The 14,398-nt window shown below is 39.2% G+C and overlaps 1 protein-coding gene across 1 annotated transcript in view; it reads left to right on the top strand.

Annotated features, from left to right (window-relative positions):
• LOC136858666 (leukocyte elastase inhibitor) overlaps positions 1-14,398 on the top strand; it is a 120,111-nt gene that overhangs the window by 60,462 nt on the left and 45,251 nt on the right. The gene's annotated exons all lie outside the window — the stretch shown is intronic.

Raw genomic sequence — 14,398 nt, 5'->3', positions numbered from 1 at the left:
CACCCGCTAAGAGGTTGCCTCCGTCATCTTGTAACTTGTAGATTATCGATGAATGACGCTGCACCACGTATCACTTGTGCCAAATACACACTGAATACATTTCTTTACATTGATGTCACTTACACCAATATGGTATAATTCGTGTCTAAAGCACACTTACCACATTTTCCTTATTTTGCAAAGATGTCACTTACATCAATATGGGCTTCACCTACTCAATTGTAAGTAGGTCTGGGAACATGGGTATATTGAGGATGAGACGAGTGTATTGACCAAGGTCTCCTCACCAATAGATTGTTAAAAACTGGAACATGATTCACATATTCGTTCATCGAGATACGTAAGTATTTTCAACAAATACTGGATAATAACTTCACGGAAGTTTCATATCTCCAGTGACCGTTTAGCATGGTTGCAGGTGATCGTAATGTCAATGTAATACATCCAATTCGCACAGGATGAATTCTCAATTGAAACCACTAAAATGATATGATTCCTATAAATAAAAGTAGGCAATTTTTAAAATAAAAATAGCATTAAGGAAAGAACTATGTTTTACCAAACACATTACAATAGTTAATCACATTACTGATGTGCCAAACAAAAATCGTGATGTTTACTTTATCCCGGTGTTCTGGTTGGTATTGAACCATATCATAATATGCTTCAATTTATTTATTATAACACTGTAGAATAATTTTACTTTAGTTCTCAATATAGTCGCGGGAAGTGCAGGATGGCCGTGTAATAGGCAGTGTGAACCCAGTAGCGATCCTGTAAGAACAAATTCCTCGAGTTTGACTTGGGCCACAAGCCATGATTTCAATCATGTGGACTTCAATATCAGTGTACCCTATTGCCCACCAAACCTGGAGAGGGTGAGGGTTAAACGAGGATATGTACAGAACAATTTTTACAGGTTGACAAACTTCTCTTCTCCAGGGCTGGAATCGCCTGAATTTCAACCAATTAAACCACCGCTAAGCTAAATTCCACAGATCTGACACCGCACATTTTTAGTTTAGAATTATAGAGTAGCAGGAGCCAATAAAATTATTTACTTGTGTCGAACTGAGAGACATTCGTATTAACGGGGGCGATCGTTGACATCTGGTGAGCTCTTACAAAGAAAGAGGGTTTGCTTACTGGGGAGTTCCCTCGGAGCTGGCGTCCGTGAGAGACTATGAAAGATCCGATGACAAGGGAAGGGCCCTCCTTCTGCTTTGAAACGCCGAGTGTGACGTGTCGTAACTCACGAGCCAACAAGACCCTTTCTTTATGCAGATTTTTATTAAATTGAAATACAATCGCCTTGATTTCGCTCAGAAGACCTAGTGACGATCTATAATTATAAGTGTTATCTAACGCGTACGCAAACCGTGTGTTGTGTATTGTTGTGTTCAGTGTCTTTTTGTGTTGTGATGTTGTCTATTGTGTGTTAACGTGGAGACTTAGTCCAATTGCTATTTATTTTAAAATATAACTGCTGTCAAGGACTGTTTGCAACCGGGCCAGTTCCCTTAATTTAGTGCCGCATAGATCAGACTCATATCCGTGCGGTAGGCTATAGTCAAATAGTAGCCATGACTAACGTTGTAATCGTGTATTCGATCAAGCTAAGGGGTAAATTAGATGATTCTAACGTAACTTAACAGTTCCAGATACGACCGACATCAAGGAGAAAGCAACCATGAAGTATCCAGGAGTCGAAAGGAGGACCTTCATCCCCGTGACGTGTACCGTAGTCATGCATTAAGCACCCATGACATAGCGGTTATGTGAGACGCAACTGGTGGAGAGATTCCTGCCAAATTAAGTCTTTTGTTCTGTAAGCATACGAAGTGAAATCTGTATGCACTAGTTTAGGGCCGATTTAAACAAGTAAATTAATCTTTAAATATAAACCAGAGTGACAGTTGTGTTGCTTATTTTAGTAAAGTAAAATATTTCAGGGCTGTTTGCATGGTAATTTCCCGAGCTATGTGTTGTATCTATATATATAGAGAAGGGAATAAGGGAAAAAGTATGTTAGATATAGGTATGTGTTATAGTTATTTGCATTTTTTTAGTGTGTATGTTGATTTTAGATAGAGTCGCTTGGGCAGATTCTTCACAAGTACCTAATGGGCTGTGCGCCATCAACATCGTAGTATTAAAGAGGATTAAACTAGAGACAGCCTATGTTAGGATGTTTTATTGCATGATGCATGAATTTCAGTTGGGAGAAGACGCACCGGGAGATCTAACAACGTCGAAAGTAGAATAGGGTATTTAAATGTGGTGGCAGGCACATTCATGACTGTAGCGGTCATCGAACCAAGGAACATGTATTACGATGGTAGAGAATTGCCGATATATATTTACGGGGCTCAGATGACAAGAGATGGGCGATGTAAGCCATGGTGCTATACTATATTTGGAGCTATGATAAATATGAGTTGGTAAGCCAGCGTGTTATATACAAGAACATATAAGACTGTGCCAGTTATGTTTTGCTGGCGAGAGTTGCGTGCCATTCTGAAGCACTGAGAGTGTTGGCAGGCCGACGGGATATTGTTCCTACCCAGGTAGAAAAGGCCCCTTGACTCAGCTGTAGGCTGAACACAAAGAGAGAAGTGAAATGTATTTACAAATTATCCCGTTACGTGCGTGAAATGCCTGATCACAAATTCCAGTTATTTTGATGTCACATTACCAACCAGCTGATTTCCCTGGCATGTCCTATACTACTGCTGTGGTGTGAGATCTGCGATATCCGCTGCCCGGATATGTTGGGTTCTCGACCCGACAGCCGTGTCAACTTCAGTGTATATATTCTGTATGTTTTATTTTTACAGGTGTGATTAATCTATTTTATGTTGTGTATTGTTGTGTTCAGTGTATTTTTGTGTTATTTTGCAGTCTATTTCTTGTTAACGGGGAGATCTAGCCCGACGGCTATTTATGGGAAGAAAGGTTCTTACCTTAACCATTGCTCATGGGTTCGGACCCATATTATTAGAGTCTGGGATAATTCAGACTCAGTCCTGAACAAGTGTTTTATATATTTGTGTCCGAATGATCGGAATGTATATATGTGATTTAGGCCAATTACTACAGTAGTGTATCGGATATTACTGTCTTATCTCATGAACGGTTAGATATCGAGCCAAGGGGCAAAGAACTAGGGACTTAATGCGATAAGAAATACAAAATAAATATTTCAGACATATTCCATTTCACAAAAGATGTGAGTTTAATATCTCGGGTTCGATACCCGCTTTGTTTGTAACTTTTTGTTTTATAATGTTGATTTTGTAATACACATGCAACTTTCATTTGATTTTCACAACCATTGGTCGGTTGTTCATTTGATTTAATTCTTATTTAGTACGATTTCATCACATGCTTTTAGTTTAATAAATCCATTTGCCCGATTACTTGAGTTCTCGTTCACTAGATTTATATGGACGTATTATCTGTCCATATACTTTGGTGTAGGTATTTTATTAGTTAGAATTTGTATTGCCCACATCTGGACGCACCACGTGCTTCTACCACTGAGCTAGGCCGAATTATGACAGTATACGGTACAGTATGAGCACATTGTTAAAACGGAAAGAAATTTAATAGCATAAATATACGTCAGTCGTTGTATGGTCGCTGCGAAAATGAACGTGAATGACCTTTGTAAGCTGTGTTTACTGGTAATTCACATCTTAACATCAACATGTTTTCTTTACTCACAGCGAGCATAACAAAAGTATACGTAAGTATATAATATTAGGGACGAGACCGTAATTTCGAATTTACTTCTCTGGAAGAGAATTCTTGTCTATTTCTCTCTCCGAACAAACGCTTGTTTCAACTCATGGTGAAAAAACCGTCAGTAAGAAGAGAGCGAGAATCTTAGAGACATGTGTAATTTCCATCTATGGATCCATAGATTTTTCCTGAACCATAATCGTCCAAAGCGTCTTTCGTCGCATGTACTCCCCTTAAACCACAGTCTAACCTAGTCAGCGGTCGGGAACAGAAGTGCTGAGTTGAGGTGCCGGTAGAGCCGGTGTGGAGTGTGACCGGTGAGTGGAAAAGTAAGACGAGTGGGAAGAAGAAGATGATTAGTGTGGATCAGTATCGGGTAGTTATTGGAAGATGGCAGGGGAGATGGAAGAAGGAAACAGGCAGGAATGAAGGAGGTAAAGTGGAAACAAGAATGATGGGCGAGATGATACTGGTGGCAGTGGTGATTATGATACTGCCAGCTAAAGGGGGTGTGGAGGTAAACCCCGGCCCGACTTCCAGTGGCAACATGAACTGCGAAGACGTGAAGGTCATAAGAAGAGTGGTTAAAGAAGTTGTGGAAGAAGTATGTCCATTTTAGCAGATTAAAAATATGAAGAAGGAACAAGTGAAATAATTGGAACATATGAGGCGTTGGATACAGGGAAAAACAGACGAAACAATGAACAAAGTGGAAATCAGCGAGAGAGAAATTACATCACTCAAGGTAAAAATAAGGGAGATGGAGGAAGAGGTGATGAAGCTGAAGGCAGAAATAGAACACATTAGCCAAGAACGCAGGAAGAAATGCTTATTTATATATGGAGTGCCTAAATAAAAAGGTGAGGACAAAGTGCTGACAACCTACAAAGTTGTGGAAGTCATCCAGAAAATGATGAAAATTAAGTTCAGCGAAGTAGATATTGATGACGTGGAAAGGATAGGGGTAATAGGCCGATAAAAGTGAAACTGTTTTCCACCCTGATGGCGGAAGTATTGACGAGAGGCGCAGACAATATACGGAACACTAAAATTTGGGTTAAAAGAGATATGGTAAGAAAAGGGGTAAAGAATATGAACACTCAGAAGAAACATTTGGTCAGGGCTAAAATGCAAGGGTTAAGAACCTACATTAAGGGACAACAATTAGTGGTAACCAATGGACAATGGACCAGATTTTGGACAGCGATAAAATTACGAAAATTGGAAGAGAATATGAAAAACAAAGTGGTTATGGGGAAGAGAGTGGAAGAAAGGCAAGTCCGAGACAGTAAAGTTGTAGAAGATGGGCATGGGGACAAAGAAAAACCAAAGAAAATAGGGCATTGGAACAGAACTTGCGGCAAGAAGAAATTAGCAGGACAGAGGAAGGCGCGAATGCTATCTTCAAATCGATCATAGAAGGAGTCAGGAAAGGAGCAACTGAGATGAGGAGGGAGTTAAGGAAGGAGACCAGGAAGACCAGGGCATTAATTAAGGAACTGAGGACGGAGGCCAGTGTGAGAGAAGAAAAGAAGATACAGGGAGTGATTGTGGGGGCGGAGGCACAAGATGTGACAAGTGCTCAAAAACGAAGCGAAAATACGGTTGGGAGGCAGGAAGATGAAGCAAGAGGTGCCTTGGCGAAAGGGAGAAGCTGGAGCCGAGGAGAGATAGGGGGTAAGAAGAACAAATTGGACGAAGGCATAGTGACAAGAAGCAAAAAAAGCAATCAGCAGTAGTAAGTAATTTGTTTAACACATGAGTATATTGGAGTTTGTGTGTATTCGTAACTGTGACAAGAGTGATTAAGTAGTTAAAATAGTAGGCGGTAAAGTGTGTATATTAAGTTCAGTCTTTGGATGGTATTGGAAGGCTGTAATCAAGATGACGCGGGTTTTTGGTTAGTGAGTAAGGAATAGAGTGATTGTAAATTGGATATGGATAAAAGTAAAGCTAATGGTAAGAATGCAAGTGGTTGCAGGATGATTGTAATTCAAGCTGCGTGGGTATGTGTGGTAACTTTGTAATAATCGTGAAGTTGCATGATAAAGTTAATATGTGGAGATCGGTTGTATATGAGCTGATGGTGTAAGTTAACTGTATGTGAATATGGTTTAATTTAATATGGAGAGTTATCTGGAATTATAAAAGTTAATAAGTGAAGCGAAATAATGGAGTTTAATAGTGGTCAATAGCAATGAAACGTAAGGAGAAAAATTGCACACCAGCACTACAGTGGATGTAACACGAAGGCAGGTTTGCAACTTAAGTAGAGAAACAGAGAGGTCACTGTTCAGGAAAGATTGCGCTGAGTTGCGAATCCGGACGGAAGTATTATATATATTTTGTTTAAAGTGCAGATGCCGTCTTCCAAGACACACTGTACTCTACACAGTAATTTGTCATTATTTTAGTTTCTATTATCATACTGCCATAATGCCTTATGCCATGGCCAACAGTCCACAAACAAGGGTTGAACTTGGGCCAAGCGACAGTGTTTATCCATGCCTCATTGCCATTTTATTATTATTATTTATATTATTTTGCCTTTTCCCTTGTTTTCATTTATTTCTGTAGTATCATGGCTATCGGCTCTCCGTGAGGGAGATGTCCGTGCGTCAATTGGCAGCAGATACTGATCATGTTAGTTCTATTATTTTACGAGAATTATTATATGTGTATATCAGCTTAAGCTGCCTAGGTTGGGCCTTATTATTTTTCTCCTTTAATAGATCAATAATGTATCAATACTGTAGATCTGGAGGGAAATAAAGATATATATGATATGATACTCCCCTTAAACAAGTTTTAAGACGGCTATTCGAACTTATTTTTGTAATTTGTCCAAGAAGTGATGCTCTTGGTGAAATTTCGCGACATTACGCAGTAATTATTAAATTTTAGTTACCTGTGCTATAGCGAAGAAAGTGAATTATTTATTTATACCACCGTGTATTCATAGCAGTTCCATTTAAATATGTATCACACGCACATTATCACATATGAAGCGTTGTGATACGTCAACGCCACATAGCAGGCACTCAATGTGTTTTCGCACATGAGCTCCTTGCGATGAATTCGCTATCCTCTTCCACACCCTGGTCATTCACGGTGTTGTTTTGAATCACACTCTTTAACATGAAAATGATTTATATGTATCTGGTCAGTTCCATCTCTTTTATATTCAACGGTTCAGATCACTGTAGTTTGAATTTTGAAAAGGTTACATAAACTATCCCTCGGTATTCGATCACGATTATCTGTGTGTACAATTCCTCGTTTACCAGTGTGTCTGTCTGTATGTCTGTCTATCTGTTGCCTAGAGAGTATTCTAAGAAAAGTTTTGATGTGTTTAATATTTAAATGTGATCAAAGAAGGGTTAATAGTTACGATGTTTAATAAAATACTCGAGCAAAACAATGCAACACGAACAGATTCCTTCTTTCTTCTCCTAGAAATGCCATTTCTAATCCAAATTATTCTTTGATTTCATTTACCATGTATTCTACTAAATATTAAAAATGTGGGAAAATGTAATTGCATACTTACCTCACTCTTTTCTGGCCAGTTCCTTCCCTTTTATATTCAACGGTTCTGATCATTGCAGTTTGAATTTGAAAAGGTAGTACATAAACTATCCCTCTGTATTCTATCACGATAATGTTAACAAAGAAGTGTTTGCATAAATCAATGTCACTGAATGGCTACATATACCAAATACGTACATTTTCTCTCCTTCATTCGCAATTCGCTTTGCGTTGCACAGACTCAGACAGCTCTTACGGTGACGATGAGGTAAGACAGGGCTAGGACAGGGAAGAGAGCGACAGTTGCCTTAAATAAGGTCAGGAACAGCATTTACCTAGTGTAAAAGTTGGACACTATAAAAAAAAATCTCCTCGAGGAAGTGAAAAAGGTGCAAATGAATTATATTGTCGTACAGCAGCAGCAGTAGATGGAATTCGACCTGAAAAAATTAAGTATGGTAGGAAGGAAGGATCTTAATGGCTTCATAGAATAGTAGAATTAGCGGTTAGGTAGAACAAGATGATCAGTGGAATTTTATGTATATTTCTATATTAAATAGAAGATCCTAATGGGTTTAGGGTGAATCAGGAGTCTAATTTGGTACCCAATAGTAAATATTATTAAAACATCAAAATGTGCGTGCATATTCACATGACTATTTCGCTGCACATATGACTTTCTTCAGTGGAATTGCGCTTGCACATGTCTATCTTCTGTCACTATTTCAGGTTCAAAGCTCACAGCCGAAGACTGTCGAGTACTAATGTGTGTCTTTGAAGTTCGATTATTTTCGTCCAGGTTTTAGCTTCAAATGGTTAGATCCTTTTTTCAAAGTGGAAAGACTTCAACGCCATCAGAGAGATGAAGAGCCTCAAGATCGACATTCTTAACATTAGCGAAATGCGTTGGCCTCATTCAGGAAAGAGTGTAGTCAGTGGTTACCAGCACTATTCCGGTAATGACGATCCTCGCCATCTTAATGGCGTAGATTTCATTGTACATCGCGACATCAGTAAGTCTGTGAAACCATTCGTACCAGTATCAGAGAGAGTATGTTTATTACAGTGTAATGCACGACCAATTTTAGTGAATATCATCCAAGTTTATGGTCCAACATGTGATGCCTCAGACGTTCAAGTCGAAGATTTTTACACAAAAATCTAAGCAGCCCTGTCATTCACCAAAACGTCTGAGAGGAAAATTGTGATAGGCTATTTGAATGCTAAAGTAGTCGCGTTGATGTAGTCGGTGACTACGGCTTAAGAGCAAGCAATCTTCGAGGTGATCGACTTATCCAGATGTGTCAGGAGGAGGGCCTTATTATAACAAGCACATATTTCCATCTACCTCCACATCGCCTATATACGTGGACCTCAAATGCTGACAGCAGTATTAGAAACTAGATTGATTAAATCACAATTAATAAGCGGTTCAGAAATTCTATCAAATGTGTAGAAACATATCCTGGTGCTGATATCAACAAAGGCCTTAACCTACTGTTTGTTTCCATGAATCTCAGGCTGAAGAAATGCCATTTATAGGGGAGTTTTAGTCGGATTGAGATTCAGAAGCTTCAAGATCAAGCATTGAAGGATGAAGTTCAGTCAGCCCTACGTGTAAAACTTGCGGGAGTTCAAAATAGCATCAATGTAAATGATATTGAAGGCACTTGGAATAACATCAAATGTGACATGTCAAGTAAAATTAAGGGGTGTTGGAAGAAGGAAAACCATACCGTGGACGACAGAAGCAATTCTGGAGCTGATGGACAAGAGAAGGTCCTCTGAGAACAAAGATCCTGTAAAGTACAAAAGTTTGCAGAAGTTAATATGACAAAAAATAAGGAATGCAAAAGAACAACAACTCTCAGAGGAATGCAACGAAATACAGTAGACTTACTGAATTCAAAATATGATTTTTTCAACATGTACAAGAAAGTGAAACAAGTAACCGGTGCATACAACAAGAAGGGTAGTGGAATCCTACTTAATAAGAATGGTTATATCTTAGCGAGCACGGAATAGAAACTTAAGGAATGGATGGAATATGTACAAAATCTCTTCTTGGATCGCAAGAGTGAGGTTCATCGTGCTTGGGCAGGCGATGGTGTGGGTATCACACGTGCAGAATTAGAGTATGCCATAAGAACAGCGAAGAATAGGAAGGCTCCAGGCCCTGATTAGATGTATGCTGAGGTACTGAAACTGCTTGAGAAAGAAAAATCCCTTTCATTATCAGTTGTCCCATTCAACAGTATTCACCGCAGTGGAACCATTCCTCGAGACTGGCTCAAAATCAACTTTCGTAACATTGCCTAAGAAAGCTAATGCCAAACTCTGCAATGAATATAGAACAATTGGATGGATAAGCCGCGTTATGAAAGTATTCCTAAAGGTCTTGCATGCGAGAATTTATAATAAATGGGAGGAGAACATCGGAACTTCACAGTTTGGTTTCAGACATGATTTTGGTACCATAGAGGCATTATTCAGTCTGCAGGTATTAGTCCAACGGTACCGAGAAGTCTATGTCGATGTTTTTGATTCTTTCATCGATTACTAAAAAATCTTCGATACAGACCGCCATGATGAACTTATGAACATTCTTCGAGAATTAGGATTTAATGGCCGGACGTCCGTATTATTGGTAATCTATACTGGAACCAGAGTGCTGGCATAAGAGTCGATGGTAGTGTATCGGAAGAAATCTCAATTATGAAAGGAGTTAGCCAAGGCTGTATCATTTCACCCATGCTTTTCAACATCTATTCAGAAAATAATTTTCGAGATGCTCTTTACGGAAAGACTGAAGGAGTTATGGTTAATGGTTTCACCATAAATAATATCAGGTATGCCGATGACACTGTGCTTGCTACTTGCAAACAATCTCCAGGATCTACAGGAACTATTTAATGCTGTCACTGAAGCCAGCCGCGCCATGGGCTTGAGGGTTAACGTAAAGAAGACCAAGTGGAAAGAAGATGGCATTTGAGGTAATCTCACAGCAGCAGAGTGGCAATATTTAAATACATGGGATGTCACATCAATGATGTCTGGGACCTTGCTCATGAGATCCGATGCAGAGTTGAGCAGGGCAGGATTTCTTTTCAAAGACTTAGAAAACTCTTGACACGCCGTGACCTTTCCATTACACTACGGACACGACTACTCCGGTCCATTCTGTTATACGGCGTTGAGGCATGGACACTAACTGAGACCATGTGCAAGAAGTTGCAAGCATTTGAAATGTGGACGTACCTAAGGATGCTGAAGATACCTTGGACAGCTAAAATGATCAGTATAGACTTTTGCACCGTATGAACAAAGAACCAGTAATTCCCACTACCATCAAGAAAAGGAAGCTGGAATACATTGGTCATATGATGAGGAACGGTAAATACCACCTTCTGCAAGTAATACTCCAAGGGAAAATTAATGAAAAACGTGGTCGAGGGAGAAATAGGACATCGTGGCTCGGCAACTTGAGCCAGTGGTTTGGGGTGACAAAGCTTACTCTGTTCAGAAGAGCTATAAACAAACAACAGATCATGCTACTTTTCACCAACGTTCTGCGAGGACATGGCACATGAAGAAGATTATGATCCTCTAGTGCTACATAAACCCTACCCGACTATTGGCTTGCCCTGGCCCATTAATAGGAGTAATTAACAGATTATTGATATGTAATATTGAGTTTTACATGTCATCATTTTGAGAATCGATCAAGAAAACTAAAGCAAAGAAGTGCATAAGAGATAGTCACTCTACATCTCTCCAAAATTGTAACAAAGTCATGATGCACAGTGCCATAGTAGAAAGTCGTCTGCGATGTGTATATAAATGAGAATCTATTTATCTCCCTCACCACAATGTCCGAATGAGTTCTTACCTACCCTTTCCTTCTCCTCATTTCTAAAAATGAATGGCTAATACTCATTCAACTAGATTTCATTCCTCCTAGAGTTCGTTTATTTATCCTCTCTACAGCATTCACACCTCCTACAATTTAAAATCTTGCCACTACACTTAAGCCATTCCTCCTTAGTTAGCCTGCACTTCCTATTTAATTCATCCGTTGGTCATTTTTACTTTGTTCAGCAAACTTCATTCCTCACATTTTCGGTACCATTGTACCTCACTGTAAAACGTAGAATAAGTAACAACTCATTCAATTTATAATTCTATTTAATTATGTGTCCAATTACAAGTATGTTAAATTTATGAAACCGCTATTAATTCCGGACACATTCGTAACCAATTAAGTAACAAACTGTTAGCAGGTTAGTATTATTACAGGTAATTACATATGTTATATATATGATGTAAATCAGAGTCTATGGAAGTAGGTCATTAAGAAACGCGGGAAAATTATTTAGTTATTTTTGTACGCAGCCATTTAGGTGGAAATCGCCAGGTACTTTTCTGAGGCCACACGTTACAAAGAGAAAACATTACAGTTACTTAAAGAGGGTGGGACTGGACGATTTAAGCAGCGACGTTCGGGAAAATTTCAAATTGAAGCAGCATTTAGTCCTTAGTACAAGAATAGTGTGGTAGACGGAAACAAATTTGAAATTTAAGAGGATATATAAAGGTGCGTAAAAAAGGAAGCATGTTCTTTATATCGTCGGTGGTCGTGCATATCCAATGTGATGGGCGCAGTTCTTATTATGCTGTCTTTAACTTATTCGAGCATGCTAGTTGCCTTGGACAATGGTTCTTAATAATTCGTCGATCGCAATGATTGCCAGTAGTGAGGGGCACATGTCTTTAAAAATGACTTTGACGATCTTACTGTGTGCCAATTACGTTTGGGCACTCTTCATTATTAGGTCAGTCATCATGCTGTGTTTTTTGATCATCACCGACTGGTTATCACTAATGAGTAAAAATTCCTTATCACAAGAAGAAAGTAGTATATCAGGATTTTGTGCTGAAAAAGACCCAATGGAGGTCATCCATGAGAGCCATTCATTATGCCTTGCTGGTTAACAACAACTAAGAGAAATGGAAGTAAGTTGTAAATACCACAGAGACATTAGTTTCAAGTTTAATATAAAGCTGCCATTTTATTATTATTATTATTATTATTATTATTATTATTATTATTATTATTATTATTATTATTATTATTATTATTATTATTATTATTATTATTATTATTATTATTATTATTATTATTTACAGTTGTATATTCACTATCATTATAGACCGTTATGCCTTTCAGCGTTCAGTCTGCATGCTCTGTGAAATTACTAAATGTCACTATAATCCTCTATTTGCAACTAGCATTTTGGCCTCATTTAGTTCTATACCGCTTATCTCGAAATCCTTACAAACTGAGTCTAACCATTATTGTCTTGGTCTCCCGCTACTGCTCTTACCCTCTGTAGGAGAGTCCATTATTATCCTAGGTAACTAATCTTCCTCCATTCGCCTCACATGAGACCACCACCGAAGCCGGTTTATGCGTACAGCTTCATCCATCGAGTTCATTCCTAACTTAGCCTTTATCTCCTCATTCCGAATAATCACCTGCCATTATTCCCACCTGTTTGTATCAGCAACAGTTCTTGCTATTTTCATGTCCATTATTTCTAACGTATGAATTAAATATCCTGAGTCCACCCAGCTTTCACTCCCGTAAAGCAGAGTTAGTCTGAAAACAGAACGATGTAAACAAACTTTCGTCCGGGAGCTGGCTTCCTTCTTACAGAATCACAACTGCGAGCTCACTGCATTTGCTTTGCTGCACCTTGATTCAAACTTATTCACAATATTACCATCCTGGGAGAACACACAGCCTAAATACTTGAAATTATCTACCTGTTCCAACTTCCTATCAACAATCTGTCTTTCAATTCTGTTACCTCCTGACATCAATTTAGTCTTCGAAAAGCTAAGGTTCATACCATACTCATTGCACCTATTTTCAAGTTTCAAGATATTAGACTCCATGCTTCGATACAATCTGTCATTAAGACAAAGTCGTCAGCATAGGCCAGACTGCTTACTAGATTTCCAGGTGAAATATTACTGCATTGCCTAACCCCTGCATGTACCCTGAACCAAGAACTCATTCTACCATCAATTCTCACTGCAGACCAATTGTCAACATAAATGCCTTTGACTGATTTTTATAATCCACCATTTATCCTACAGTCCCCCAGTAATGTGAACACCTCTTCCCTTGCAACCCTGTCATATGCTTTATCTAGATCTACGAAACATAAATACAACTGTCAATTCCTCCCGTAGCATTTTTCACTTACCTGGCGTATACTGAAAATCTCATCCTGACAGCCCCTCTGTGGTCTAAGTCCGCACTGGTTTTCATCCAGCTTTCTCTCAACCACTGATCGCACACTCCATTTCAGGATGCGAGTGAATACTTTGCCTGGTATATTAATCAATGAGATACCTCGATATTTGTTGCAATCCTTCCTGTTCCCTTGCTTATAGATAGGTGCAATTACTGCTTTTGTCCAATCTGAAGATACCTTACCAATACCCCATGCTAAACGTATTATTCTCTGAGGCTATTTCATCCCTGCCTCCCTACTATACTTCACCATTTCAGGTCTAATTTCAACTATTCCTTATGCTTTATGGCAATGGAGTTCATTTACCATCCTTTCCACTTCCTCAAGCGTAATTACAGGAAGAACATTTTTCCTCCGTGGGATGGCAGGAGGGTATTCGAAATGAGGAGATAAAGGCTAAGTTAGGAATGAAGTCGATGGATGAAGCTGTACGCATAAACCGGTTTCAGTTGGCCGTGCGGTTAGAGGCGCGCGGCTGTGAGCTCGCATCCGGGAGATAATGGATTCGAATCCCACTGTCGGCAGCCCTGAAAATGGTTTTCCGTGGTTTCATATTTTCACACCAGGCAAATGCTGAGGCTGTACCTTAATTAAAGCCACGGCCGCTTCCTTCCAACTCCTAGACCTTTCCTTTCCTATCGTCGCCATAATAGGCCTACCTATCTGTGTCGGTGTGACGCAAAGCCACTAGCAAAAAAATAACCGGCTTCGGTGGTGCAGGCATGTGAGGCGAATTGAGGAGTATTGGTTACCTAGGAGAATAATGGATTCTGTTATGGAGAGTAAGAGAAGTAGAGGGAGAC

The sequence above is a fragment of the Anabrus simplex genome, chromosome 1, assembly GCF_040414725.1.
Source record: "Anabrus simplex isolate iqAnaSimp1 chromosome 1, ASM4041472v1, whole genome shotgun sequence".
NCBI classification, from domain to species: domain Eukaryota; kingdom Metazoa; phylum Arthropoda; class Insecta; order Orthoptera; family Tettigoniidae; genus Anabrus; species Anabrus simplex.
Note: the sequence above shows the minus strand (reverse complement) of the source record. Positions and strands in the feature narration are given on the sequence as shown.